Here is a 12,578-nt window from a genome sequence, read left to right as displayed (position 1 = left end):
ACACACATGCTTTCTGAAATGCATTATAGGGTATTCTGCAGTGAGGTGTTAGTATGTGTGGAATGCTCATAGGACTCAGTGTTGACTTGGGACAAACACAGAGCAATCTGAGATACAGCATGTGGGTAGACAGTTGGCTCAGCCTCCCATGAGGTAACTAAAGCCAAAAAGTGAAGCCTGAATCATAGTTAAAGAGAGCGTGCTTACTGCACAGTGAACAAAAAAGTTTTTATTGTTGCACTCAAAACAAGAGGAAATTTCAACTGGAGGAGAAAATATGTGCAAAATATTTATGTAATTAAAATGTGCCCCTGACGCAGCATTCAGCTTTAGTGCATAATAAAAAAACAAGAAGATATCATAAATCAGTTTTTATATTCCACTCTTCTCTGCTAATGAGTCAGGAGCAGTGCCACATGCAGACAACACGTAACTAGTGAGTTTGCAGTCTGCTTCATTTTATTTCAAGCATTTTATGCTCTACAATCAAAGTCAATCAGGGCTCAGCACGCACAAAAGAACTATTTAATATCTACCCATGTGAGTGACAGCACACTGGAATAATCTCTATAATAATGTGAGTGTTGGCACTGATCAGGTAGCCTATATAGCTAATGTGGAGTCCACACAGTCCCAAAGGGCCTATATGTTAGGTAGCCAGCTGCAATACTCTGTGTTATTCCTCCAAACACAGCCATTATTGAATATTACATTTCTGACATGGCAGGTCAGATATGTGTAAAATATCAACAACATTTCTCTCTTTGTTTGTTTTTGTCGGGGGGGGTTTCGGAAAGGGTTGGTATAATAGAGAAGAAATAAGCTTAGATAAAGCAAGATCGTCTTTTCTTTTCTTTTCTTTTCCAAAATTATTATCAAAATTAATATGTGAAACAAAAAATTTGGAATATTTTTGTTGTGCTAATGTTTCTGTACTTTAATGCATAGAAACGTCACAGGAAAAACTTTACATGAAATACACTTTCTGACATGGGTCTGTGTGTAAGATTAAAGATGATAGCAGCTCTTCAGGGTTTATTGAGCTAGACCTAAAACAAGTCATAACCAGCAAATAAATTGAAATATATTAATGTTAATTGATAATGAAGAAGAAAAGCTGTTTGCTGGGCCCAGTTTTATCATTAGCCATAGCAGACTGTTGAAAGCCTGTGATGGATTAGTAGTTATACTGAAGGAGCTAATAAATGAATGAATGAGGTGAGCAACGGAAAGGAGAGGAAGTGCAGGTCAGGTGATGCTTTTGGCATGAAATGCAGGCAGAGGAGAACAGCAGATAAAAAACTGAAAAATACAACAGTTATGTAAAAACATTGAGAAATAATAATTAAATGAATGACATCAGCCAAAACTTCTAGATATAAACTGAAGGCTTCTTTCTACCAAACTTACCACATATGTTCTCAGAGCATTTGCACTGTCAAGACAGAAATTTCTTCTGAAACCATTGACAGATTATCCTTGATCTCCCAGAAAGAAACTCAAAACAACCAAAAGAGATATAAGAGACATAAAATGAAGGGAAGAGTAATGAACATAATATCTCAAAGAGGCATCAAACAAAGAGATGCTTAGCAGCCAAGATGAGATGAAAAAGACACACGAAGAGATACAAACATACAACAAAAAGCTACACAGATTGGTCAAAATGAAATCCAGAACGACCAGAACGAAATGCACCCGCCCACAAAGCGATGCTAAAAGGACAAGTATGTGATACAAGACAACTGTGAAGACATACAAAAATTACAGACACAGATTGGAGCAAATAAGAAGAAAAGATCAAAGAGAGGCAATGACGATCACAATTAGATGTACAATCATGCAAAACGCCTGGAAGATATACAGTGTATAGACAAAAAAATAATAAAAAATGCCAGAGCACATGGAGACCTGCTTCATGGTTGTTTCTGTCTTGCCTCTCACTGGCTTAAATTGGGAGGGCTTAACACACATGGCCCATTTTCCTATAATCTATCCATGACCAAATGCATTCACTTTGTATCTCCAATCATACATGTTGACAAATGTGGATCAGGAATGTATCATCACCAGGAGCAGGAGGCTACTGTCTGATTCATTCCTGCATTGTCACTCAGCAGGAAGATGATTACAAATGTCTTCTTGTGCTGCATGGTTGCTACTTTAAAATAATACCTGTATTGTAAACAGGGTGGCCTGGACCCTATATGAAATGTAAATGCAGACCACACACATACCCACAAATATGCTCCATATACTGTACAAGGAAGTTGCCTGTGGTTATAGGGACCTCCTACAAGTTGATCTTTGAACCCCAGAATACGGTATCTACTGCAGTTTATTTATCTTGTCGTGGAAGATAAAATATCTATAAAATATTTATTTTTTCCACCATTTAAAACTAGTGCCAAAACATCCTATAATCACTAAAAATGGTACCCTGGTAACGTCAGGGAAAAACATATAATATTTATTTTCTTGTTTCTTCTGAAACAGGGTAAACGACTAGAGGGTTTTACGGGAATATCTCAACAAGATACATTTAAGGGCTCATTGGCAAAGAGATTATTCTTTTATTCCATGCTTGAATAATGAATGAATTCGGCCAGGGATGGTTTACATGGAAGGCTCATGAGGAATAAAAAGAAAATACACAGCACATGGACAAGGAATGTGTTCTGACATCCAACAAAGCATTCTGGGTAGTGAACAATCTAGCCCAATTCAGCTCCAGCTACATTTCAGCCACAAGAAGAACTCCAGGCCTTCAACCAAGACAACATATTACTGAACACTTTGATTTGTTTCCGTTCCAGAAGCTGCAAAATCAACTCCTGTCTTGAATCCAAACCAGGACCACAGCTTGTAAAAAAAATTACAGTACCTCGATTGCGCGCTTTAAATCTTTGCAGTGTGCCGAGAGGCCAGAAAAACTGAAGTGTGCATTAGAACATCACAAGCCTCAATGAGGACCACAAAACTGAAGCATCACTGCTCCAGGACACTGTTAAAAAAAACAGTGTCCTGGAGCAGTGTCCTGGAGCAGTGATGCTTCAGTTTTGTGGTCCTCATTGAGGCTTGTGATGTTCTAATGCACACTTCATTTTTGCTGGCCTCTCGGCACACTGCAAAGATTTAAAGCGCGCAATCGAGGTACTGTAATTTTTTTTACAAGCTAAAATCATACGCAGTCACTGTAAAAAGAAAGCATACCTACTTTCATTTCTATGATTTGCTATATCAGGAGATAATAAAAACGCCTTAAAATTAGACAATTACAGTTTCGGATGAGCATGAACATGACATGTTGCATGGTCTCATTATTTATGTAAACAAAATGACATCAAAATGCAGAAACAGTTTGTAAAGAATTCAGTACACCTGTACGACTCCCAAGGAAATATAAGAGGTCGAGCAGCAGCTAGGTGTTGCTAATCAAATGAACTTGATTAAATGATCATCAGCAAGTGTGAGCACCTCTATAAAGGTTTAGGCAGTTAACACAAGAAATCAGTTTTTTCTCTCTATTAATCTGGGAATTGTTATGAGGTCATTTTGAAAACAATCTGAAGTCCTTTAATCTACAGTGAGAAAGATTCACAGATGGAAAACATTCAAGACAGTCAACAGTCCTCCCGGGAGTGGACGTCACAGCAAATTCACCCAAAGTTTAGACCCATGCAATCCTTAGAGAAACTGGAGAAAAGCGAAGAGCTGCATCTCTACAGGCCTGAGTTAGTAGTTTAAATATTAAAGTTCATGACATTATAACTTGAAAAATACTGAACAAATATGTTTTGTTTGGAAGGGTTGAAAGGAAAAAGTCTCTTCTCTCTAAGAAGAACATGTCGGCATGACTTAGTTTTACAAATATGCATCTGAACGAACCCAAGACTTCTGGGGCACTGTTCTTTGTATAGATGAGGCCAAAGTAGAGATTCTTGTCTATAACGCACAGTGACACAACACAACATATCAACCTCATTTGACTTCATTTTTGTTAAATAAAAAAGGACACAGTGTAAGATGTTGTATGTAATTTTAACACTTGGTACGGATTATTATCTGTATCCGTATTATTATTATTATTATTATTATTATTATTATTATTATTATTATTATTATTATTATCATTCTTATTATTATTATTATTATGTCTTATTATATATACAATTATGCATGGCAGAGGGTGTACTTCCTTTTTACCATGGCTGTATTTAACCATTCATTTTTAGGAAAAGGTGTTTCTATTATTTTGAGCACTGTTTTTATGTTAGTACTATACAGAGTTTGACTATAACATATATAGCAAGGTGATTGGAGCCCTGATCCCTCTCATTTACACTCTGTACAATGATTTACTGGGACAGTTAGCATAAATATTAATAATTGGCATCAGGAAGCAGTTGAAGGCTGAAATAAATGACATAAATCACCACATATGAGAACCAGATTACATGTGGTATTGATATTAAATGAAACAAACACAACACAACACATGAATATTCCCCTTGTTTCAGTCAGAGCAAACAAATGAAAAGAGGCATCAGAGGTCATGCAGGGATTATACACCCCGTGCATGAGTCACAAATCATTTTACTAATTATACAAACTGTTTCTTATATTTGCATTTTCATCTGCTTTAAAAACCTCCAAAAGAAAATAAAAAACACTTGTAGAATAATGGAAGGAACAGGTTTCAGTTTTATGATTGACAAAAAAGACTTTGCCTGGGGCGACATTTTTCACTGCTATGTTGTGGACTGAGCAGTTGATTTGTATATTTGGATTCTGCAGTGACTCTTTCTTGGTTGAAAAGGCAGCAGTGTATATAACCCTGATGAACAAACGCAATTCATCTATGCCGGCAATAAATAGTAGGGGACAACCAGAGGTCAGGAAAGAAACTAAAGAAGGGGAGAAAGAGAGGGAAAAGGACAAAAATGAAAATAATAAAAACTGATAATAAGTAAAATGATACAGAAAACAACGTTCAAGATAGACAGATATGTATTATAGGACATCTTAGTTTCAGTCATTATTCTAGCTGGATCATTCTAAACCATTTGGCAAATAGTATCATATAATACAAAACAAAGCCACGATGAGCTCCGTATTAGCAGAAAAACATGTGTGTGATCTATATAATAAAAATGGAAAGAAGGTCATCTTTAACCTCCTAGGACCTGGCGTCCACATATGTGGACATCACACTTTGGGTTATTTAGACCAAAATACTCAATTTTGCTCTACAAGGGCCTGATATCCACTTACGAGGACATTATACTGCTACTGTTCTATCAAAATTTTAAACAAATATCCTCATATGTGGCTCTTATTTTTCTTAAAAACAAAAATAAGGTTAAAAAAAATCTGGTAATTCTTTGTTTTTACATTCATTGGGCCCCAATGTGACCAAATATCAAAGAGAAATTAAAAATGAATGCTGTAGAGGAGTGCGGGTCTTAGGAGGTTAAAACACCGTGCTTTCAAATGCCATACCATTGTTCATAGCAACCTTAACAAATATTCAGAGTTCCTGGTATCTATGTGACTAATCAGGAGAGCCTATATTTTATTAACTTGAGAATTAGGTTAAAGAAATAAGAGTATTATCAGAGGAGTAATGGAAATCTATAGCATTTTTGTATTACTTTTACTAAGAAGTTAAATAGGCCAAGAACAGAACCTTGATGTACTCCTTATTGCACGCCACGATATTGAGTGTGAGAATCAAGTGATATATAATATCAAAAGGATCAGAGACTGAATGCCGCTTTGTATACAAGGACAAGTTAGACAGATACATAATTATTAAGAGAGAATGAACCAAGTTTAATTATGTGAATTAGGGTGTGGACAGTACTTAATAGGAAGTAGCCAATGATTAAATACAAGTAATAAGTAATAAAGTGATTAACCATATCTCCTGCATGTACCTGATACATCGTTATAGGATATTTTATTATTTCTGTGCATGAATGAGTGAGCTCCTTGTTCAGATGTTTAATGCGTTATTATTCCCGTAAATATGTGACAAATGTGGAGGCAAAGGACACCCCCTCAGTTACATTCATCTCTGGTTTGGTTTGGAAGTCCTGGAATTATTTAGTCAAAGAATTTGTTTCCAAGGTTCTAATGAAAACTACAGCGAATTCGTCAAGCTAAAGACAGCCATCTGTGCACTGGGTCTGATTACCACTGTTGGTTTGTCTGCCATAAACTGTCTGTTTGAATGAGGAGGCATGTAGGAAGCTCAGCATGTGATGTATGTATTTGTGTTGAGTGTCCCTGGAGGGTGCTGTGGTGTGAACAGACACCGGTCATACATAGGTGGACCACCAGCCATGACGCCCATAAGACCATAGACAGGATACTGACTCATCAGGTCATGTACGTTTGTTTAATGGAAGAAAGATTATTAGTAGAAACCACGTTTCCTTCCACAAAACCACAGACCCTCGGATACTTAAGCTGTCCTGTTCTTCTGCCCAACATCTGTAATGATGGATGAAGAAAGACATATCATGCAGATGAACACACAAACACAAGTGCAAACACACTGAAAACATTAGATCAATTAAACGTCAGATGTCTTTCAAAGCTACATTTATTTTGGTGAACATAAATCTGAAGGGAACAAAATTTATTTGAATATTGAAACTGAAGCATGTACTATGTGGTCATAGACCATCACCCAATAGCCTTTTAAGTCTCTTAATAAGGCTTTTAGCACTTCACCGTACAATTATTTTGTACATCTACAATGACACTAAAGGGCTTTTCTATTCTATTCTATTCTAGTGATCAGACTAATATGGCTCTTAATGACATTTGAAATAATCTCCTCTTATCATCTATGGACAAAAATCCCTAAAACGTCATGTCACACAAACACCAGATCCACACATTAGTAAGAAATGTGTGAGACTCAGAAATATCACTATAATTTCCCTTTATAGATTTATAAAAGGGTTTAAGTTATGTTAAAAATACTAAACAGTCTTAATATAATATAGTTTTCATTTTCCAAACAATAGTAATACAAGTATTATTTGCTAAACCTGTTTTATATATCTTCAGAACATATATCTGTATATATAAAATAATATGGTGTCATTGCGTATGTCTCACAGGTTGGATGTTCGTAAAAGAGGAAAAAGAATTCCGGAGTTGGATGAAGTTGTAGAGTGGTTGGACTTGGGTTAAGGGAACACGGGTGATGCCAGGAATTGTTGGGTAGATATTATGTTAGGGAGAGGAATGCAGAAGGACGCACGTTAGTGGATTTTGAGAAAATGATGAAAATGGCTGTGGTGAACAAATATTTCAAAGAGAAGGAGAAACAGAAACTTAGGATGACGTACAAGAGTGGAGGAAGGTACACATGTAGACTACATCTTATGCAACCTGAAGGAGATGGGAGACTGGAAGACAGCAGGGGAGAATGAAGCTAAGCAGCACTGGACGATAGTCTATCGGACGACTTTGGAAATCAAGAATTTCAGGGGTGAATTGTGGCAGAAGTATAGCAGCAACGGATTGCAGTGAAAGGGAATAGTAGTGAGACCTGCACAGTTGAAGATGTTAAGCTATTGGATGTTGGGAATGACCAGAATGAACAACACTAGAAATGGGTATATAAGAGTGACAACTAAGGTTGTGCAGTTTGGAGACAAATTTAGAGAGGTAAGGCTAACATGGTTTGGACATATGCAGAGGAGGGATAGTGTATATATGGGTCGTTAAATATGGAAGTGCCAGGCAGGAGGAGAAGGAGGAGGAGAAGATAAAGAAAAAGACGGCTTTATTTGTCAGGACAAACAGAGAAATGAGAATGAAAATTAGTAAAAGTCAAACCATCTGAACTCTCTGCTTATTGTATTTTAACCCATATCACTCCATAGGATATCAACCTTCAGGTCACACTTATACTTAATTTTACTGCTTTTGTCAGAATGGATTTTAGCTTCACAAGCTATAACACTGTTTGAATACAAACGTCCCATTTTATCTTATACTTTTATTTTTTATGTTACACGTGATGTGTAACCTTATAATATATTGTAATTAAAACAGTGAGAAAACGTTTGTATCTTTTTTCTTCACATAACTGCATTCATACAACATTTAACAACTCTAAGCCTAATTTGTATTCCTTGTAGTCAGAAATTATGAAGCATTGCTGATAAATTGTCACTTTGGAACATAACAACATAAGTATGCTATTAATAAATATCTTTATATTTCCAGCACATGTTTTAACATGTTTGTAGCATGTTAAAACACGTCTCGTGCCCTATGCTGACTCCCAGTGGAGATGTTATGAAGTGCATGGATTTCATGTCTGGGACTAAAACAGATAACTTTAAACAGCAAGGTTTGTCAACACAAAGGACTAAATAAAATGAATTTCTTATTATGGATTTCATACACCAATGTGATTTTTACTGGTGGTTTATCATGACATTCCTATGTAAACCTATAAGCTTTGCATCACAGTGCCCTGAGGGTAGGGTCACTGGAAACTCGTGACCCTGTGGTCAGTATAGCTTCCTGGTTGAATTCTTTAAAATTCAAAGCCTCCTTTTACAGCTGAGTGTGTTAGAATACCATCAGCTTTCTACTGCATCTGCTGACATTTTTCAGCTCAGCGGGCGAGAATGGCAACATGCTGAGACTTCAAATATCTGGAGGAAATTCCATGAACTTCCCTCAACAAATAGATCAATATCACATAGAGACATGCAGATATGAATTGACTTGAATACAAGGGCAAACATATTAGTTTTACAATATAAGTAAAATGACTTACTATGCAGAATAACCTTATAAATCATCTTTAAGTACTGAAAATGTAGAAATATTATATTAACTGAATGTGTGAATTATGATAGTTCTCAGCTTCTGATTCTAACATTTATATAATTACGGTATTTGCTCAGTTTTGATGATAAAAAATTTTAATCTTAGTGTTGGGAATTCTGATCATATGCTTGCTTTTCAAACAGACAGCCTGTACAGACAGGAGCCTTACATGTGATGACTCACTTCCTTGTAAACTGGTCCCCCCCCCCCCCCCCCCCCCCACGTCCCCCCCCCCTCAATAATGGGTTGCCAAGGCCTCATTACATTGTCTGACATGGAAAAGAAAAGAAAAGAAAAGAAAAGAAAAGAAAGAAGGATCAAACTTTCACAGAACTCTGTCATTAGATTCACAGGCTATTTCCAGGCTAGGGTAAACACAATCATCTGCTTGTTGTCCAAATATCTAATCAGATAACTGAATGGAAGCAGCTCTGTGGATTTGGGCCTCTAGACATTAGTCAAGATGACCAGCTAAAGTTTAAACTATCAGAATGGTGAAGAAAGGTGACTTAATGTGGCATTGGTTGTAGGTGTCATACGGTCTGAGTATTTCAGAAACTGCTGACCTACTGGGATTTTCCTGCACATCTTAGAGTTTCCAGAGAATGATCTAAAAAACAGAAAATACCCAGTGAGCGGCAGTTCTCTGAGTGAAAATGCATTGTCCAGACTCCTTTGAGCTGAAAGGAAGGCAAAGTAACTCAAATCACCATTTATTACAACCAAGGTATAAAAGCATCTGAATGTACCATGAAGCAGATGTGCAACAGCAGCAGAAGACCACATCGGATATTATGGACTTATCAAAAATGTGGGGTGATGTCATGTTTTATGCGCAGTCTGATCTGTTTGTACACAAAACATCCTGTATGGCATACAGCTGGCTGTATAAGTATTTGGATACTTCAAATATATCCTGATTGTTCCGATTGTTGTGATTTTAAATGTACTGTGGTCGTGTACAGAGGGAACATTACGAACAAATGTGGCATACTACAAAATTGTTATGGAGAAAAGTTTTTGTTTTTTGTGTTTTTGCTCCTGTGCACTGTCAATGCTGTATTTATAAATGTATCAGTTTAAATTCTGGATTTATATATTTTAATTCTTAACAACCACCTACTTGGTTGCTCTGACATGTACTATTCAGCGATGAGTACATGTCATGTCATGTGATGTGATGACAGGATATCATCCTATACCAATATGATATAGGGCAGTAAAAGAATTAGCCAGAGAAATATCACAGAAAATGTAACTTTTCCACAGGGAAAAATCCAAACAAAAAAAGGAAGCTGTTGCCAACTTGTTATAATACTATGTGACCACAAAGTGGCGCAATCATTTTAGTAGTTAGACTGGATGAGCCTTCTCTCAAAATATGCAGTTTTCCAGCAGGGGTCCTCTCTGTAGCAGTTTATCAGTGTTTTTATAATACCAGCCGGTTAAAATAACTAATGTTTGATAGTTCTTTAAACAAGCTCAGCAGTGCAGAAATCCAGGAAACACTAGTGCAGCTCCAAGGAAGAGAAAGTACTGTGAATGTTTACTTCCAGTCGAGTAAATCATATACTTAGCAATCTCTGGTCAACAGAAAGATGAGATTTTGTCCATACAGAACGACATATTTACATCAAGTGTGGAAACAAATTATCATTAATTTTATTGATATATAAAATGTTATGAACAGTAATGTGTACAATAAATACCACCATAAACTCAGAGATCACCAGACTGCATAGTTAAGTCAACACGTGTCACACTTCTTACCCCTGTTATGTTGATTCATTCTGGATACTTCCTGACTTCTGCTAAACTTATGCAAATAAACAGGATTTTGAGAAGATAACACAATGCAGGGAGAGGAAACAAAAGATGCATTGCACAGGGTGCTGTTAAAGTCACATTTTAATTAGATTGCTGTGCCAATAATCTATTTGTAGATTTGTTGTTGGACTTTTAAATTTGCTTGTCAGATGCTAAAAATGGAGTTTGTTTCTCTTCGATGTATAAACCGTTGTTTTTTTTTCTGTGAAAGACATTTTTAAAGCAACAAAAGTAATTCACACTTAGTGAGATTTTTAGAAGATATGCCTGTAAACTCACAAACCACAACCCAATACAAGAACTCAAATATCCAGAGAAAAAATAAAGTTCAGTGTTGTTATGTGATGTGAGAGGTGTTGCTTTTAGGCTCACTGTTGGTTATTTAGTAGTGGTGTAGAACTGGACTGCCTATTATTAGAATAACTGTAGAAACACATTTCAGTATCATATCCAGCAAACCCTCTGTAATGGTTTTAAAGGGATACTGCACCTCACAGTCAATTATACATGTTTATTTTTCGCCCTCTGGCCAATGAACCCATTTAGACTGTACCGATGTTGGTGACCCAATTTTTTTAGACTAAACTGGACTAAATTGCTATCTCACTGTGACGCTCAAAGTGTAAAACAACACAAAACATTTGAGCAATTTTATGTAGAAATTATTTTCTTCTGCCAACAAAAATGAGTATGCAGCTAGCTAACATTACAGTTTAACTGAATGGGGTGAATTAAAAAGCAGAAGTGCACTGAGTTTATGAAGCCCAAGTATGAATCATGGGTTAAAATCTATTTTCTATAAATATGCTGTTTGTTGTATTCCACTGGGTTGAATTATTCACCTTCCAGCCTCAAACTTCATATAGCATGTAATCTATATTGAGCTTCTAGGGAAATTTGTAAGCATGTCCCTCTAAGGGACAGCTCGATAAGTCTGCCACTGAGAATATACTGGAATTCCCCCTTGTGCACAAATGTCTCACAGAAAAACAGATAAGGAATGCAAAGGAGAGAGCGGGTGGGCCATGTGTAGAAGAAGTGGACATAGAAATCCACTTCATTTACCCACAGAAAAGAATAATTTCAGCATAAGGGCCTATCTAGCTATTGTATACTTTTATACGCCCTCAATGATATCTGCCTATGGTCTACAGCACACACAGACACCCACATGGGCCTATCCAGCCAGAGGGGGCAGAAATAATTCTGAATCATCCAACATATTACTCACATACTACAGGCTAAAAACTGTGTTTGTTGCTACATGTAACTATTGGTTACTCTGACAATTCCTTCACATTTGAGCTCTCTGCCAAGTGAGGGTGTATTGAAGAACAATGATAAGTGGATATTTCTTAATTCTCTGCAGTGTCCAGCCAAAGCCTGGGCGTATGATACAGTATGTGCTACCCACCCATTAATCAACCTTAATCAGTGTCTTTCTATAAAATCTCCTTGATAATCGGATTTCCCATTATGTAAATTCTCTTGTGTGGGATGTGGGTTTTCAGACAATACACTAATGGTGTAATAAATAATGGGTAAATGGGTAAAAAGACACTAAGGTCATTTGCTCACACAGATCCAGGAAAACACAAGACCCCTTAAGTCCCAGAAATTGCATCAAAGGTTAGATTACGGCTGATTCACCAGCAATGCATATTCAGTCGAGTGCTTTATTATTTTCTTTGTTTACATTGTGCATAAAAATGCAGTTTAACCTCCTTGTACTTATATCAATTGTAATGTTTAGTTTATGGAAAAGGAAAAAAACAGGAAGTGTGAGGCACCTTGTATTAGTTTCATTGCAAAAATACATAAAATTTACCATTATGTCATTTTGAATTTCCCTCTGCTAATTCTACTATTTTGTTTAATTGCAT

Source organism: Simochromis diagramma, unplaced genomic scaffold (genome assembly GCF_900408965.1).
Source record: "Simochromis diagramma unplaced genomic scaffold, fSimDia1.1 OVJJ01000501.1, whole genome shotgun sequence".
In the NCBI taxonomy this organism is placed as follows: domain Eukaryota; kingdom Metazoa; phylum Chordata; class Actinopteri; order Cichliformes; family Cichlidae; genus Simochromis; species Simochromis diagramma.
This window is presented reverse-complemented; position numbering follows the sequence as displayed.